Here is a 15,191-nt window from a genome sequence, read left to right as displayed (position 1 = left end):
CTGAAGATGTTCCTCACAGTATTGCCCAGTGACCCTACTTCAAAGGGCTGCCCAGGATTTATGGTACTGGTTCCCTGGAAACTCTGGCTGAAGCTGAGTCTCTTTTTTTTGGTTACTGAAGATCTTCCCTAATTATACAGTACATGTTAGATAAAGAATCTATATGCTTATTTGAGATATATCTTCTCTTCTGTTACAACTTGATTACTTTTGATAAGTACTGCTAGAGCAAACCTCAAAAGGAGTCAATGTCTTACTCTTCTTCTTCTGAGTTGTCAGAAACTGCATTTAGTCTAAATATCCATGTTTAGCCCACTGTTCCAGACTTTTCCATAACAGGACATGTTTTTCCAGTTCTTTATTTTAAAAGGGAATGTTTTCTATTAAATCCCTTGCATGAGACTCACATCACTGTGATCTGAAGAAAGTGTTTGTCTCCTGTTTCATAAGAGGGGCTGGCTTGTGGGAGAAAGCAAACCCCAGCAAAGAGAGACCTTGTTCCAGATCAAGATGTATTCTATTACCATCTGTATGGCCGTTGTCTTGTCTCAAGTGGGCAATTCATATATCTCTCCCTGAGTGATCATAATCACTCCTCCCTAGGCAGGGGACAGCTGCTGATAACAAGCTATTGAATGTCACTGCATGGCTGATGAGAACTATAGCATCCCATTGTGAGATGTGAGCCCAGAGGGAGGAGCCAAGCATTGCTACCCAGATATTAATCTGGAGATTCTGAAACACCAGCATGGCTTTTCCCCACTGGATTCTCCAGAGGAACAGCAGCTGCTTCTACTTCCACGGATCTGCAGAGGAAGAATACACCCTTTTTCTACAGGATCTCCCTGCTCCAACAGAACCACACCTGACACTTCAGGAAGACTGCAGTCACTTTTCCAACTGGGCTGCTACCAATACCCTGACCAACAGGGTGTCAGGTTGAGTTCTGACTCTGTCAGTGTTGTTCTAGTGTATTGCATTGTTTATTTTATCCTTTTATTTTTTCCTTCCCTATTAAAGAACTGTTATTTCCTGCTCCCATATTTTTTGCCTGAGAGCCCCTTAATTTAAAATTCATAGCAATTCAGAGGGGTGGAGAGGGTTTGCATTCTCCATTTCAGGGGAGGCTCCTGCCTTCCTTAGCAGGCACCTGTCTTTCCAAACCAAGACAGACCTGTATGTCTTGCAAAAGTAACTGTAACATATTTTTATCTTTGTCCTGCTGTCAGGATGTAAGCCTGTCTAAACAGGGCCTGCAAAGATTCTGACCTAGATACATTCATTACTTACAATGTGGGTATTGGAACTTTTGTTCCCTGGTCCAAAACTTACTCTACTGAATTTCACAGAACTGAGTAAATGGGCTGAATTCAACAGCCCCCAGAAAATCAGGTAGAGCATCTTTTTGTGCATGAGGGCAGGAAATATTTTTAGGAATTGCTGCCTTTGCCTTTCTGCAGTATTGCACCCAGGGCATCTCTGGGAAATGCAGACCTTACTGTTGGCAGAAATGCTGTCACACAAATGTGACTTCTGAGCAGCAAACCAAAGGGAGAACAAGTCCTGGCATAAACAATAACAGCCCTGGCTCTGCAGGGACTGGAGATGAGCAGGTTTTTGTTCTTGGCTGCAGTCTCAGGCCTTCCCTTGGTGCCTCAGACACTCAGTGTTTGAAACAGTGACCTGCAGGCTGGGCTTGGCAGCTGGGGCTTTCCATGGCCCCGCTACCAGCCAGGAGGAGAGCAGCTTCCTAGCTTTCTTGGCCACTCTGAGCAGCTCTACAGCTGTCTCCCTGTGCTTTCTGACACGGTTCCAATGTGGTGGCCAGGGCGGGGGGAAGGGGAGAGTGTGTGTGGGGGCATCTACATCTATCCCAAGGCTTCTCTCGGGAAATGGCCCAGCTAATTTTAGAAGCAAAAACAGTCAAAAGAGGCCCATTTCAAATGCAGCCAGAGTTCCTCCCCTCTAATCAGCACTGAAATCTGATTGATGCTAAAGCCTTTCCTTAGCAGAATCGTTATTGCCCTTGAAGGGGGAGGGGAGAAAAACAACACAAGAGACCTTTTACAAGGCAGGCATAAGTGAACAGAAGCTCTTTAAATATGAACTTGTGGGAACCAGCAGACTGATGCAATATATCACAGGGACAGAAAGGCCAGAAGACAGCTTTCTGAGTACATGGCGTAAAATCAGATGGGGAGAAAAGAAACTGGTACTTTTTGCCTAATACGACCTGAGGAAAATTATTGGCTGTTGTGTGGCTCTTGCATGGTTGTTTCAGGCATATCATGTTTTGTAGTGATGTGCAAAATACAGCTGGTGGCAGCAGGAACCCAAATGCCCTTCTGAATTGTGTGTGAAGTGTGGCAGTTATTCCTTCAACCCAGGCAGTTTTCCGAACATGCTTCGAAAACAACAACTTTTTAATTGCATTTAATTCCTGTATTGTTGTACTGAATGAAAACACAGGAAGTACAAAATCTTGTGGCAATATTCTGTTTATAAGGGGAAAGGTCACCTGTTGTCACGGTCTGTGGGTGTTGTATGGATTCACATCCTGCCAGGAAGGTAGGGAAGACAAAATTGAAAGTATGCACATTTTTCAATCTTTCATCTAAACTCTGCAGCACAAATTGAATTTTTTTCAGTGAACAGCTGCTGGAGAAAAAATTTTGCTCCAGGAGTAAACTAGTGCTATTTTCATTTTTTTCCTAGCAAGATTACCAATGAAGCCTCCTCTCTTCCTCGCTGACTACAGGAGCCTGGGGCATGAAGAAAGTCCTAAAGAGAGGGAGTCACATCCATTTTCTGCTGTCTGCTCCGCAACAGATCTTTATCATGCTTATTTTAACAGAGGGTGGGGTAGTTTTGCATTGGGTATTTTGTCTTATTTGCGTCTTATCTAACTATTTCTAACTTTGAAAATGTTACTTAGCTGCTGGCATAAGAAACAGACTTTAACCTAAATAGAATAGGCCTGAAACTGATTTGGGCATGGCTTTAAATGCTCTTGTTTTGGGCTGCATATTATAGCTCAAGTTAAAAGGTGCTGCATTGTTTCTAACTATATGTACATTCCTCCTCTGATTGCTACATATGAAAGAACCAATTCCCTCTTTTTTTTTTTTTTTTTATTTGTAGGAAGGTACTTCCTGGTCTTCCTTGCAGCTTCAGAAAAAGAACAGTTTTTCTCTGTATGAAATATCTGCTGCAAACCTAGGGCCATTCTAGAACATTTTGTTACAGCTGATTGTGCCTCAAATCTCATCTTTGGGACATTTTGGGAAAAATTCGTTTCTCTCTTTAGGCTGGACTAACACAAACGCTGGTGAGTGATTTCTTGCATAATTTAAGTTCTTAGAGCACAGCTGATAAGAGCAGCAGCAGTCATGTAATGTACAACTTGTTACAACTGTCTGCTCTAGTGGCTTTTACCAAGCTCTCGCCACAATTTCTAGTGGGAACAAATGAGTCTGTGCTGAAGACTTTTGACAAATCCAACCAGGAACATTTTTTGAGAACTGTAGGACCTTTTTGAGGATGTCTGCAAAGATCTAATGTGAGGCAAGGGAATGAGAGCCCTAAGGCAAGGAAACTGCTCCATTGTTTGTGCTCTTAAAATTGCTGTAGGGCTCAAGTCACTTCTGAGCCAAAACCAATAAGATATTAGACCTCAGCAAACTTGTGGATGTCAGAGCTATTTTGAGAAATTGGAATACTACATTGTAACCACATATTTGGCCATGATACGATGTGTGGCCCCAATTCAAAGAAATTGTAAATACTGCCATTTGTCCAAATTATTGTTCCCTTGCTATGTCTAAACTTCAAAGAAAAACAGTTTCTTAATAGTTTGTATGCTGCTATAAATAATATTTCTCTTTATTGCGTACTGAGAAAAGAATAGCATTCAATGAGTCATATTTATTGTGGGGTCTGTGGACAAAGCTTTCAAGGCTTTATGAGCTTTCACAATGTACAAAAGCTTTAAGGTTCAACAGTCTTGTTTCTTCCAGCAATAAATTAAAGGCAGATTTTTTAAATATTTTGACATTGCTTTAAGAAACACCTTGGTACTAAGTTGCTCTCAGATTCAAACGGAGGAAAGCAAAACCTCCTCCTTATGTGTAAAGTGGAGGAAAATCTTTGTTCAGACATTTCTTGGGTGTGATTGGTGTTATTATTCAATAAGGTGAAGGTAATGTGTTCACTGAATGCTGTAATGCAAAACTGTCAGGATTGGTTTGGGAGTTTTTATTTACTTGAAATGAAACCTACTTAAGAGAAGTGAGACTTGGCCATCATTTATTGACACAAATGACACAAATCCTGCTCTGTTACAACTCTAGTCCTGTTGAAGTGCATGGTAGCAGAGAGAAAAATTTGACCTTCCTCATTATAATTTACAACTTTGAGCCAAATTGCCAGATAGCCTGCTTCAATACATTTTGATAATTTTGATATTTCTCTTCTATAAGAATTGCAGTACGTGGAAATTCCATTGGGATTGTATCTTTTGTGAAATGACAAACTCAAAACCTGAAAAGACAGTGATTTTGAGGTGTGCAGTTCCTTGCCTACAGAAATATCTTTTGCAAATAAGTACCTTTGAGTGGCCTGGGGCAGCAGACCTGCAGTTTTTTGCTGTTCCGCGTAAATGTCAAGAGGTGTGAAGTTCAGTGGCTGCATCTTGATGTTTTACCAGGCCTGGCTTAGCTAGAAGGTTCATGGCAGTATTGTTCATTTTGGCAGAATAAGAGCGGAAATATTAAGCCCTCCTCTGTGACTGAGCACAGCTTTAGCTTCAGTACCCATCTGATAGGAGAGAGAAGCAATCAGAGCCACAGTAAGAATGGGATCACTGGAAAGCTATTGAATAAGGTTCTTTAAAGAAATTTCCTTTGTCTTCAGATACTTAATCCAGAAATCTCTCTCCATTTTGCAATGGCTTTGAGGGAAGCATATGATACACTGAAACATACTGAGTAATCTTCTGACTGACTAGATCGATTCCATACATTTTCAAAGAGCCCAGTAAATATATATGGGAATAATTTCCATTTGAGCGCAAAAGCAAATATAACTGTCCTTTTAATAGACTTCTGCAGTCAGGTCTGTGACCTTTGCATCCTCAGAGTTTGCATTCAGATTGCCTCAAAAGCTAAGCCCAAATTTAGAAGACGAAGTGAAACTCTGAAGTTTAGCATTTTTTCACCCTTTTGAGGACGAGATTCTCGTGAAAAGCCTTGGTTTGTTGATTTATCCTCAGCTTTGGAGCAGAGGTTTCTTATCCCCACTATGCTTTCAGTTTCTGCTTCGCTAAAATGTGACAGTCTCTCACTCCTTTAAATCTGGAGATTAGAGAGAATGATGCTATGTTACTGAAGAATATATTTTGAATTTGTCTTTCATTAGACTTTTATAGGTGAAAGTACTATAAAACTAGTAATTGGTCCTATATGATGCACTCAGTAAGGAAATGCAAGATTTGAGATTTCTAGGTGAGAGCACTGAGATGAGGGATCGTGCTACCAATGTTTCAGGAACTGTTTAAACACAATAAACACTGTGGAAATGGACTGCTGCAAAGGAACTGTGGTATTTCATGCCTGCAAGAGGATCAGCTCTTACCCCCTTTTCCCTCTCTGCTTTTGCAGAATTTGCAATAGTTTTTGTAGGACTCCATGAAGACTCCTCATGCTGCATTCTTTTTACTGTCTCTAAGTATGATTTTACTCTACATACTAGACAAATGTCAGATGAACTGTAGGGAAATATTTGATTGCATGGGAAATCTGCTCTTAGGGCTAGTGGTTTTTTGTTTAACTGTTTGGTCCGTGAAAGAGCAAGAAACTCATGCACAGATCTCTTCATTGTACAGCTTGTTTACAAATAGTGAGTGGCTGCTTCTCTGGGATCTCACCTAACATACAACTGTCATAATTGCAGGGGGGTTCAGTCTCTCATAGGCTGCTAAAAGCATTTTCTTGCAAGGGATCAGGATTTTCCACCATCAAGAAATCTAAAACTTTTTGTTATTGTGGGGCAGGACATACTGGTTGCAACTAAAACAGTGCTAGAACAGTAAACAAAGATTGATTTTGTCCATTTTTCACAGGCATTCATCCAAACCAAACCATTTCAAGTTCAGGCCAGTTGGAGTAGCTGAATACAGACCCAGAGATGCTACTTAAAGACAAGATGAAGTAATAAGTAAGTAATTTTTCTATATCTGTCCTTCTCTAAGAGACAAACTCATATCTGTAAAAACTCAGATTACCTCAGTAGAAGAAAAATACACATATTAACATGCCTTGAGTAACCAGTCCAATCCCCATGAACCATAACATGAAAGTAAGGATTAAAAAATTTTTGCATATTAAATTATTGTAAATATTATTTGAATATTAAATACATACAGTGGTGGGACATGTTGGAATCTTGAATTGTCAAATTTAAATCTAGCAAATGTTAAATGTCAATATAATCTCCTAAATAAGTCTGAAGGACTAGTGATGATGTCTTGGCTAAAGTTGTCTTCTACATTGCAGGACATTTATCAATTAACTAATTTATTATTGGTCAGTCGTTAAGGGCCGCTGAGACCATCTGCTGTGCTGGCTTAGAAGAGCTTTAGCACTTTGGAAGTTTTGACTTCAGAAGTGAACGCTGTGGGCTCCTCTAGGGATATACTAAAACCTGTATATATTTCTGGGGGACAAAACAGGGACCATTTGCTTTTCACTGAAACTAACATAAATGTCATGGATTTGTATAAAAAGCAGGGTTTTATTTTTCTTGGTTGCAAAATGTACCAGCTGATGATAAAGAAAATTGAGAAAAAACCTACCTTTATAGTTTTCATATTTCATATTATTTACATGAAAATCAGTGTGAAACTTATTCCCTTAGCACAGCAGAAGGGATTGTATTACAAAATCTTTTGTCGGAGCATTGTTTCTGACTGAAATTTTTATGATGAGGTTGAACAGAGCTTTCAGTTGGTTGAGATATTTTTGTTTCTTGCCTGGAGGAGAGCAGAGGGAGGAGGAGATGCAAGAGAGAAGACAAGAATTTGTTAGTATATTTAAAGAGCTCAGTCATAGACATCAAGTGCATCTTGTCCTGGTCTTTCAGTTTGAAGATAAGGATAAAATATGGAATCACAGGGTCAGAACAGAGCAAAGGAAGCCAAACTCATTGTCAGCAACTAAGTTTCCAAATACAGAATAGTTTGTCTGTCCTTGTTAGGCCTATTTTCTACATTTTAAAAATAGCCAACACTTTAATCAACACTTGCAAAATATGATAGTGACCTGTGCTGAGCATCCTGCATGTCTATGTTGTTTGGGTGGTCACAGATTTGTGAGTTTTCCTGAATGCCTCCTGGATAGCTGGGAGGAAGGCCACAGCTCTTTTAGGCACATAAATAAATGCCAGTTGTGGTGGTGGCAAAACTGAAACTTGGATAGTGTCCTTTACCTCCTCTCTCCCCTCATGTCTAAAATACAGGGAAATACCACAATATAGTGACTTTGTTTTATTAAAATTATTTCAAATTCATGCTTACCAAACTCTGAGATTTAGACCAAGCTGGTCTAGAAGGTGCTGTCCTCCACTGGTTTTGGGGGGGGATACTGCCCAGTGATTCACAAGGTATTTTTAAAAGTTTGATCTAGTTGATCCAAAAGAATTCTGCCTACCCCTTTAGATTACTGTATTCACATATGTGATAATGTTTCAGTGCTCCTTCTTTTTATACTCCCCTTAATCTTTTTTATGCAATGAAATTAATTGTTGTTTCTCTGAATGTTTAAAAATAAAGAAATAATTTCTTGCTTACAGGGGATAATGTAATTGGGCAAAACAATCAAATGTCTATGGGTATCATTCCACTAGTTTTGATGCCTTAAGTTTTAGCTTTCATATTTTCCAGATTCTGTACTTCATTAGTTTACAACTCTGAACTTCTCATAAAGCATTAGCAGGTTCTTTCCACAGCTTAGTTAGACAAAACAATCCTTTTCCAGCCCCAGAACCAAGGACACTGTTGCAGCTTCAGGCCCAGAAAGTGCAAGCAACATCAAATTGAGGAGAGCAGACTGGGAGGATGGGACTGCATCACCTGGAGCTGGAATTGGACAATTAACCCCAAGATGGAAATGGACCAAAACTTATAAAAGTGAGAAAACTCGTGACTTATCATCCGTCTTGGGTGGAGCCACACCCGGATCTTGTACTGCCCAAGGTGTATCCTGTGAAGGCCTTTAATAAATCCCTACTTTATTCCTTTAACACTGTCTAGCCTCTGTTTTAGGTAGCCTCTCAAAGCATCAGTTTCAGTGGAAACACCTCTTTAGAATTTGTAACTGAACTGAAACTCTGCTGATTAAAAGCAGGTGATGACCCATGAACAATAGATATGCCATTATACATGTTTATAACGTTCTCTGAAATTGAATAAGAAATTAAATGAGAAAATGTCTGGAGGGAGGAAAATATTGCATTATCTCTGCATATTGTAATGTCATCTTCAAAAATTACTCTGAAGGAAGAATGACTCATTTTGGAAACAGAGAATGTAATGAAATACCCATGAAAGGTCTGAAAACTGGATGGTTACAGTGACTGCTAAAAATAGGTTTCCATAAGCTAAATAAAGGGTTTCTGTCAACGTCCAGGTGCTGAGTTGGGCAAGTCATTAAATGTGTTGGGAGATGGGATTGCCTGAGTTTGAGCTACTGGAGTACCTAAGAATTCTTAAGTCACAAGAAGTATTACAGTATGGTTCTTATTTTGATCATCATTGCCCCTCTTGCATCTCTTCTTTCTCATGTCCTTTTGTTTGTAACTTCTCCTTGTGCATTGCAGAGTAGTAGAAATGTCTGCACCTATTGTACCTGTAGGCTTGATTAAAGCAAATTATACCAGAGGGGCAGTTAAAAGAATGCTTTCATAATCTGGTAAAATATTCCTAGGAAGAGAAAAAAGTAATCCCTGTGAAATGACTCTGTTTCAAAAAAAAAAGGAACAACTTATCAGACCCGAATGGTTCTTCTCAAAGATGAGCCAGTCATGGAGCTCATCCATCATTTCCACCAACATCATGGCAACAGGAGTTGTGGAAAGGAACACTCAATTACAAATTTTCTAATCTTGCCCTGTGGCTTTATGATAGCAACCCTCCTATTAGGTAAGGTTTTGCTTCAGCTCTGATCTTTCTAACTCTGACATGTAGAGAGAGAGAGACACTTGTAAGGAAATAAAAAAATAGAAAAATAGTAGTGTCCCACTCACATGAGTATTAGTTAATGCACAAATAACTTAATGGGATGCTTGTCACATTCACATTTTCTGAAAAATCCCTTTGCCCAGGATTTTTCTCCTGGGAAGCTGAGAAGCCTCAGAGAAAAAGGAAAACAAATTCTTATCTCATTTGCTTCTTGGTGTTGTGTTCACATGTGGAATGTGTTTGGAGATTGTTTACCACAGGTGATTGTTTTACTGGATTCTGCTGTGTCGGGACTCTGGAAAGAGTCACGAATTTTCATTATTATCTTTTTAGCATTCTGTAAGCATCCTTTCTGTATTCTTTAGTATAGTATAGTTTAGTATTCTTTAATATATTATAGTATCATAAAATAATAAATTAGCCTTCTAGAACAGGGAGTCAGATTCATTGTTCCTTCCTCCCTTCGTCTGGGGGCAACTCAAATAGAATAACAGCTCAGGTTTCTTTTCTCGCCCTCAGCTTGAAAAGTTCTGATGTTTCTTGGTCCCTATTGTTTCATACTATTTATAACTTGTAGCTACCCAGATCAGCTCACTGTAGCTCCCTTGCTACATTAGAAGATTGTTATTGCCGCCTTTCTGTCTAAAATTATCTTAGTGTGCTTTATCTTCTGGGTTTCCTCTTATTATTCTCTCTCAGATCATTGTTCTTGGTGCTATTTCTAAAAGTAATGTATTGATTTCCTGTCTCTCTCTCTCTGTGTTTTGATTATTAAGATTATAAATGTTTTAAGACAGTCTATCATTTTTTACCTGTATTGTATCTCTCTTACAAGACAATTGCTACCCTGAATTTAAGAGCTGAATCACAAGCCTAATGAGTCCAGAACAGTCATCAAACACCTCTATGTTCTTTGTTTTATTACTTCATTTCCAAGGTGCTGGTAACAAAGGACTATTTTTTTTTCCATGAACAGCAAGATGATGGTTTGTATTTACCTGTCTGAAACCACCACCCACTCAGCGTCTATCAGGGAAACAAATCTAAAAAGAAGCTGCTGTAACAAAAGCATTAATCTTATTTAATTTGCTTTAGCTCATAAATCTGATATGTGAAAAGCCTGAAACTTTCAGGTCCATAAGTATGCTACTTCTTTACCATTCAAGCTTCAGAGTCAAATGATTCAAAGACAAAAGTCGACTGCAGCTCATGAGTTCATGAGGTTTAAACTCATTAAGCTTATGAAACCGGTGTTGTTCGCCTACACCGAACCCTAAGCCAGCCTAGGTTTCTTCAAGCTGGTAAACTGTAACATACTTTGGTTTAAAAGGGAATAATTTGCGCTTTTGCTTGCTGAGAGTCAACTTTGAGTTGGTGAGAGCTCACGCACCTCTGCTGCTGGGGGAGCCTTCTGCCTCAAGGGTTTGGTCTTTGACTCTAACTGAATACCTCATGTTTCTCTGATTCTGCTGATATACTGCAGTTAAACTTCCTTGGAGAAAGGCAGCCAAGACTTGTCCTGCAGGATTGTCTGGTCCTTGGGGACACAGCGGGGGAAAGGGGTGCGTGAGCAACTGAAAGCCTGTATGAATGTGGAGATGTGGAGAGAAATGGAGCTGTGAAAAAGAAAACTGTGTGAAGGGCATGGACCACAGGAGTGAGGAGAGGTGGACACTGCTCCCTGTGAGCTTGGCATTCCAAAGCCTCCTGCTGGAAGCAGAGGCTGGCATGCCTACACCCTGTGTGTGAAGGGCAGCGTGGGCAGTGCTGAACTTCAGTGCAGCTAAAGCCCTGCTTAAGGATGTCATCTAAAGATTGAAAACAAAAGCTAACCCAGCCCACATGTTGGAGCATGGCTGGATACCGTTGACTTGAGTGGAATTTCACTCCAGCAGAGGCTTGCTCCAGCCATCATCCTATATTTGGAAAGATAAACATGAATGTATGCTTACATCCCGAACGCAAGTTATTCAAGGGAGATAAGGCAAGAGAAAGTAAATATAAGTCATTCTATAGACCAGGATGCCACCTGACCTTGTGTTTTGTCAGCTCACTTCCCAATATTTGCTCTGCTGAAAGGAAAACTTGAGTATTTCTTTGCAATGTTTGTGAATGGATTGGCGTGTTCATTTTTAGGCTTGTCTGTCTCAGCTCTGCAAACAAGATAAGGAGTGATTAATGTACCCTGCTGACTACGTGGGCACCTGAGTGACATCCCGGCTTCTCCCACTGCAGCCCAGCCAGAAACAGGGCCAGAGCAAGATGCTTGATATGCACAGTGTGCATCTTTGGACAAGAGAAATAAGGAGTAAAAGTAAAAATAGCTGCAGTATTAGACTTTCTTCCTGAAAGCTGCTTTGCATGGAGGATGGTTGAAAGGCTGGGCTCACACAAAGAGATATAATTATGTGGCCAGGGCCTGGGTGGGAGCTGTGCTTTATCTTTGAACAACAGAATATTTTCCATCTGCTTGGTTGGAGCAGAAACCTTCTCTGTTTCTGACAATACTTGGCATACTGTTGACACTAAAACTACAATTTTCCATTGTTTTTTTGACCCTTGGATAACTTGGTTTCAGGCCAAAAATTTACTACCTGCATGCTTTGTATTTAGTGGAACTGGCATTCTGCCACAAATTGGCTCTTCTGCTGAATTTTCTTTAGGAAGAGGAAGCTGCAAGACAATGACTGTATGCAGACATCTTCATTCATTTCTGAAGCTTTGCTGAATGGCACTGAAGGCTGATGTCCTGGCCACTGGAGATGGTGACTGTAGAGTTATCTCCTCATATCAGTGGTTTCCAGATTCATAATTCAGATTGAAACCTTTGCCACTTTTAGGCCAGTGAAAGTCATCTCAGGATCCCAAGAGTCAAAGTGCATTTTTTTCACCTTGTGTATAATGGCAAACAATAAATATTACAAAAAGCCTTACCAGGGCTGTAGCAACAGCAAAAAGCCCTACCACGGCTGTAGCCACAGCAACGCAGAGGCTGTGATTCACAGGTAGAGCTTTGCAAATGGTTTTATTCATGGGCTCAAGGTGGAATAAAGCCACATTCCTCTTACTCAAGGGGGCTCGGAGTGGAGATTTCTCCAAGAAGAAGGAGAATGTTTGGGCAGTGGCCTTGCAGAAAGGAAATTTGCAGGCTGAAGTTGGTTCAGCCATAGAGCACCTACAAAAGAAAAATCCTTTAAAGGGAAAAAAACCCCAAACCAAAATGTCATAATTTCACTTGTTTTAGGCATGTGTTACTATTTCCTATGAGAACCCTAGTATCTTTTTTTGCCAATTTAGTGGCAATAGTAAAATATCTTTAGAGATTTTATCTACACACTTTTATATATGCTGCAAAGCTATTTGAGCAAAATTCAACCCCTGACATCTTTGAAATGCCTTCTGCTAGAAATACAAATCAATGCCTTTTTAAAGTAACAGACTGACAAGGATAATTTATATATTCTACAGTATAGAAAATACTGCAGGCAGTGCTATTTTTAGCTGCGTAACCTTTAAGCATATTTACTATATAGTAGCAAATTGGATTTTAACAGGTGAATAACTTAATATAGCAAGGCACATGAATTACAGATGTGGACAATGTCTGTCCAAATCTCTGTTTTTTCCTGGCACTAAATTATTCAAGTGGGACGGCCAGAAGCCAGCTATGGGGATTATTGATAAAAGTGAGTTAAGAATAGATCAGAACATTTCTCTTGTGCAGTATAATGTTTCTCTGTTGACTGCGTTATTTTCTGTCTTCCATTATGTACTGCAAGCCAGATTTTTTTAACCCAATTTTAAACTATTCATTATCTATATACATAATATTATTATAAATGCTTGAGTTCCTTGTTTGTAGGGCAGGGGGTGTTCTTTTAAAAGACTTAATGTTGTAAACAAGAAGACAAACATTTCAGCATTTTGCTTAGGCATGGATTTTCTGGAGAAGTAAAATTTTTCTTCCAAAGTTTTGCCAGCTGTCAGAGCTGGATGGCTGAAATGTGCAATAGCCTTTCATTTTAGTTGCTAGTGCCAGTGCCATTCTCCTGTGACTGTCAAGCTCTAGATTTCTGAGCTATTGCATATGTCGTGTAACTTGGTCATGTAAGAGGTTGACTTCAGATGAGTGGAAGCTGAGGTACAGGTTGCATATATGAAGGTCCTGCTTTTAAAATGTCCAACCACTTTGTTGTTATTGCTCCTGGCTTTGCATTGGTGTGTAACTGGGACAGCTGGAAATACTGAATGGTGGTGGTGCTTCTCCCTGAAATGTCATTGCCATTGCAGTCATTGTTTAAAAAATAATGACTTCAAGAGAAGGAGGTTTAGTAAGAACAACAAATGGGGTCCCTGTGGGAAATGAAAACTGAATGACAAAATGATCAAACATGCACAACGTTTCTAGAGGCCGTGCAATGGATTATTTGAGTTAACAAAATGTAATCACAGGAACAGAAGAAAGTTGGAAGTAGAAGATAGCTCCAGTGTGGTTTAAAGCTGATACTGTCTCTCAGATGATTTTCTGTTTCCATTTGCTAACATGCTAACTTGTGATAAAGAATCATATCATTGTACACTTGAAGTTTTTAAGATTACTGTTGCCATTCCACTAAGTCTGACTGTTTCTTATATTTCCTTATTATTCTTCATGCTCCTGCCAGGGTATATTTTGATGGCCAGGATGAAATTTTTGAGGTTTTCAGCTTTGTTTACAGTCTGGGCATTACAACAGCTTGTTTTGCTGCCTCTTCTTCATCCCTGCCCTACCTCTTCCTATGCCCTTTCCTCTGCTCACTCTTGGCTGGGCAGTCCTGCCCCATCCTTGAGTGAGTTCTGAGCTGTAACTGAGCTAATTTATCTTTCTAACTAAATATAAAATATAGTAAAATCCTTTTTTTGGATTGTTTTCTGTCCTTTCAATGATTTAAAAAAGAAGGGCTTGATGAGTGCTGGAGCCTAGCTGGGCAAGCTGGCTGAGAGCAGGGGGAGGGCTGGAAAATAATGGTGTGTGCAGAGGGATTCATCAGTTCTGTCAAGAGAGCCAAGTCCTTGTGGCTGTTTGCACTTGTTGTGCTGAGGAATATGTTCAGTGCAGGTAATTCGGGGAGGCAGGAGGCCCAGGAGGCCTTGAATTGCTGACCCCTTGGATAAAAAAGGGCCTGGGGACCTGTGGCACAGCCAGATGAGGGTCACTTGGGGACACAAGGAGCCGATGGCCCCAGACATGTGGATTGTGAGGCTTTAAAAGCCCAGGGTCTTCTTTGCTCGGGGTCCCTTCTCAGAGACATCAGCTTAAGCTGTTGTTTTCTCACTTACTATTGCAACAAAGTTAGGCTACTTTATAGATCAGGATGTCTGAGATGCTGCTATGGGGAGCCTGGGGCCAAGGCAGTGAGGAAACCTGATTTGGCTGTGTGAGTGTTGGGGGCGTAGCTGGGAAGGCACCTCGATCCCAGCTCAGGTGGTTGCAGGCATGTCTGCCAGAGTAGCTCCTGGATGGTTGGACAGGGAAGTATTCTTAACAGGAACTTGTCCAAAACACACCAGTTTGGTGAAAATGTCGGGTTCCAAGAGTCCGTGTTAGGATGAATCAGCCAGCGCAGGGAGCAAACCCTGTAGGGCACAGCGGAAAACACTTGCCCGGTTAACCTTGGCACTTCATCTCCTTTTTGCCTGTATGAAAAGTTTTCTCTTCCTGGACTTTACATTGTGTTTCCCTGAAAGGCTTCAGTCTCCCTCATGGAAATTATGCAAATGTCACTGTGCACACGCAAAAAATCTGACAATGGCACAAAAAGTACAGGACCAAAATAGGTTTTGGTAAATTGAAAAAAAAAAAAAAAGAAAAGAAAAAGTCTATGTAGCAATGAGAGACGCAATTTCCCTTTGACATAGTTGAATTATTAGGAGATAGTTCTGTTTATCAGTCTGCCAAAGTCTCTTTTAAAAATGAACT

At 40.2% G+C, this 15,191-nt stretch overlaps 1 long non-coding RNA gene across 1 annotated transcript; it reads left to right on the top strand.

Moving 5' to 3' along the window:
* The first annotated feature begins 2,574 nt into the window (after window positions 1-2,574).
* LOC132330803 (uncharacterized) lies at window positions 2,575-8,295 on the top strand. The gene is made up of 4 exons (XR_009487441.1): window positions 2,575-2,857; window positions 3,142-3,328; window positions 6,119-6,213; window positions 8,031-8,295. It is a non-coding gene; the product is annotated as an uncharacterized LOC132330803 (long non-coding RNA).
* The last annotated feature ends 6,896 nt before the right edge of the window (window positions 8,296-15,191 follow it).

Source organism: Haemorhous mexicanus, chromosome 9, assembly GCF_027477595.1.
Source record: "Haemorhous mexicanus isolate bHaeMex1 chromosome 9, bHaeMex1.pri, whole genome shotgun sequence".
In the NCBI taxonomy this organism is placed as follows: domain Eukaryota; kingdom Metazoa; phylum Chordata; class Aves; order Passeriformes; family Fringillidae; genus Haemorhous; species Haemorhous mexicanus.
The sequence above is the reverse complement of the archived record's forward strand: the minus strand, read 5'-3'. Positions and strand labels throughout refer to the sequence as shown.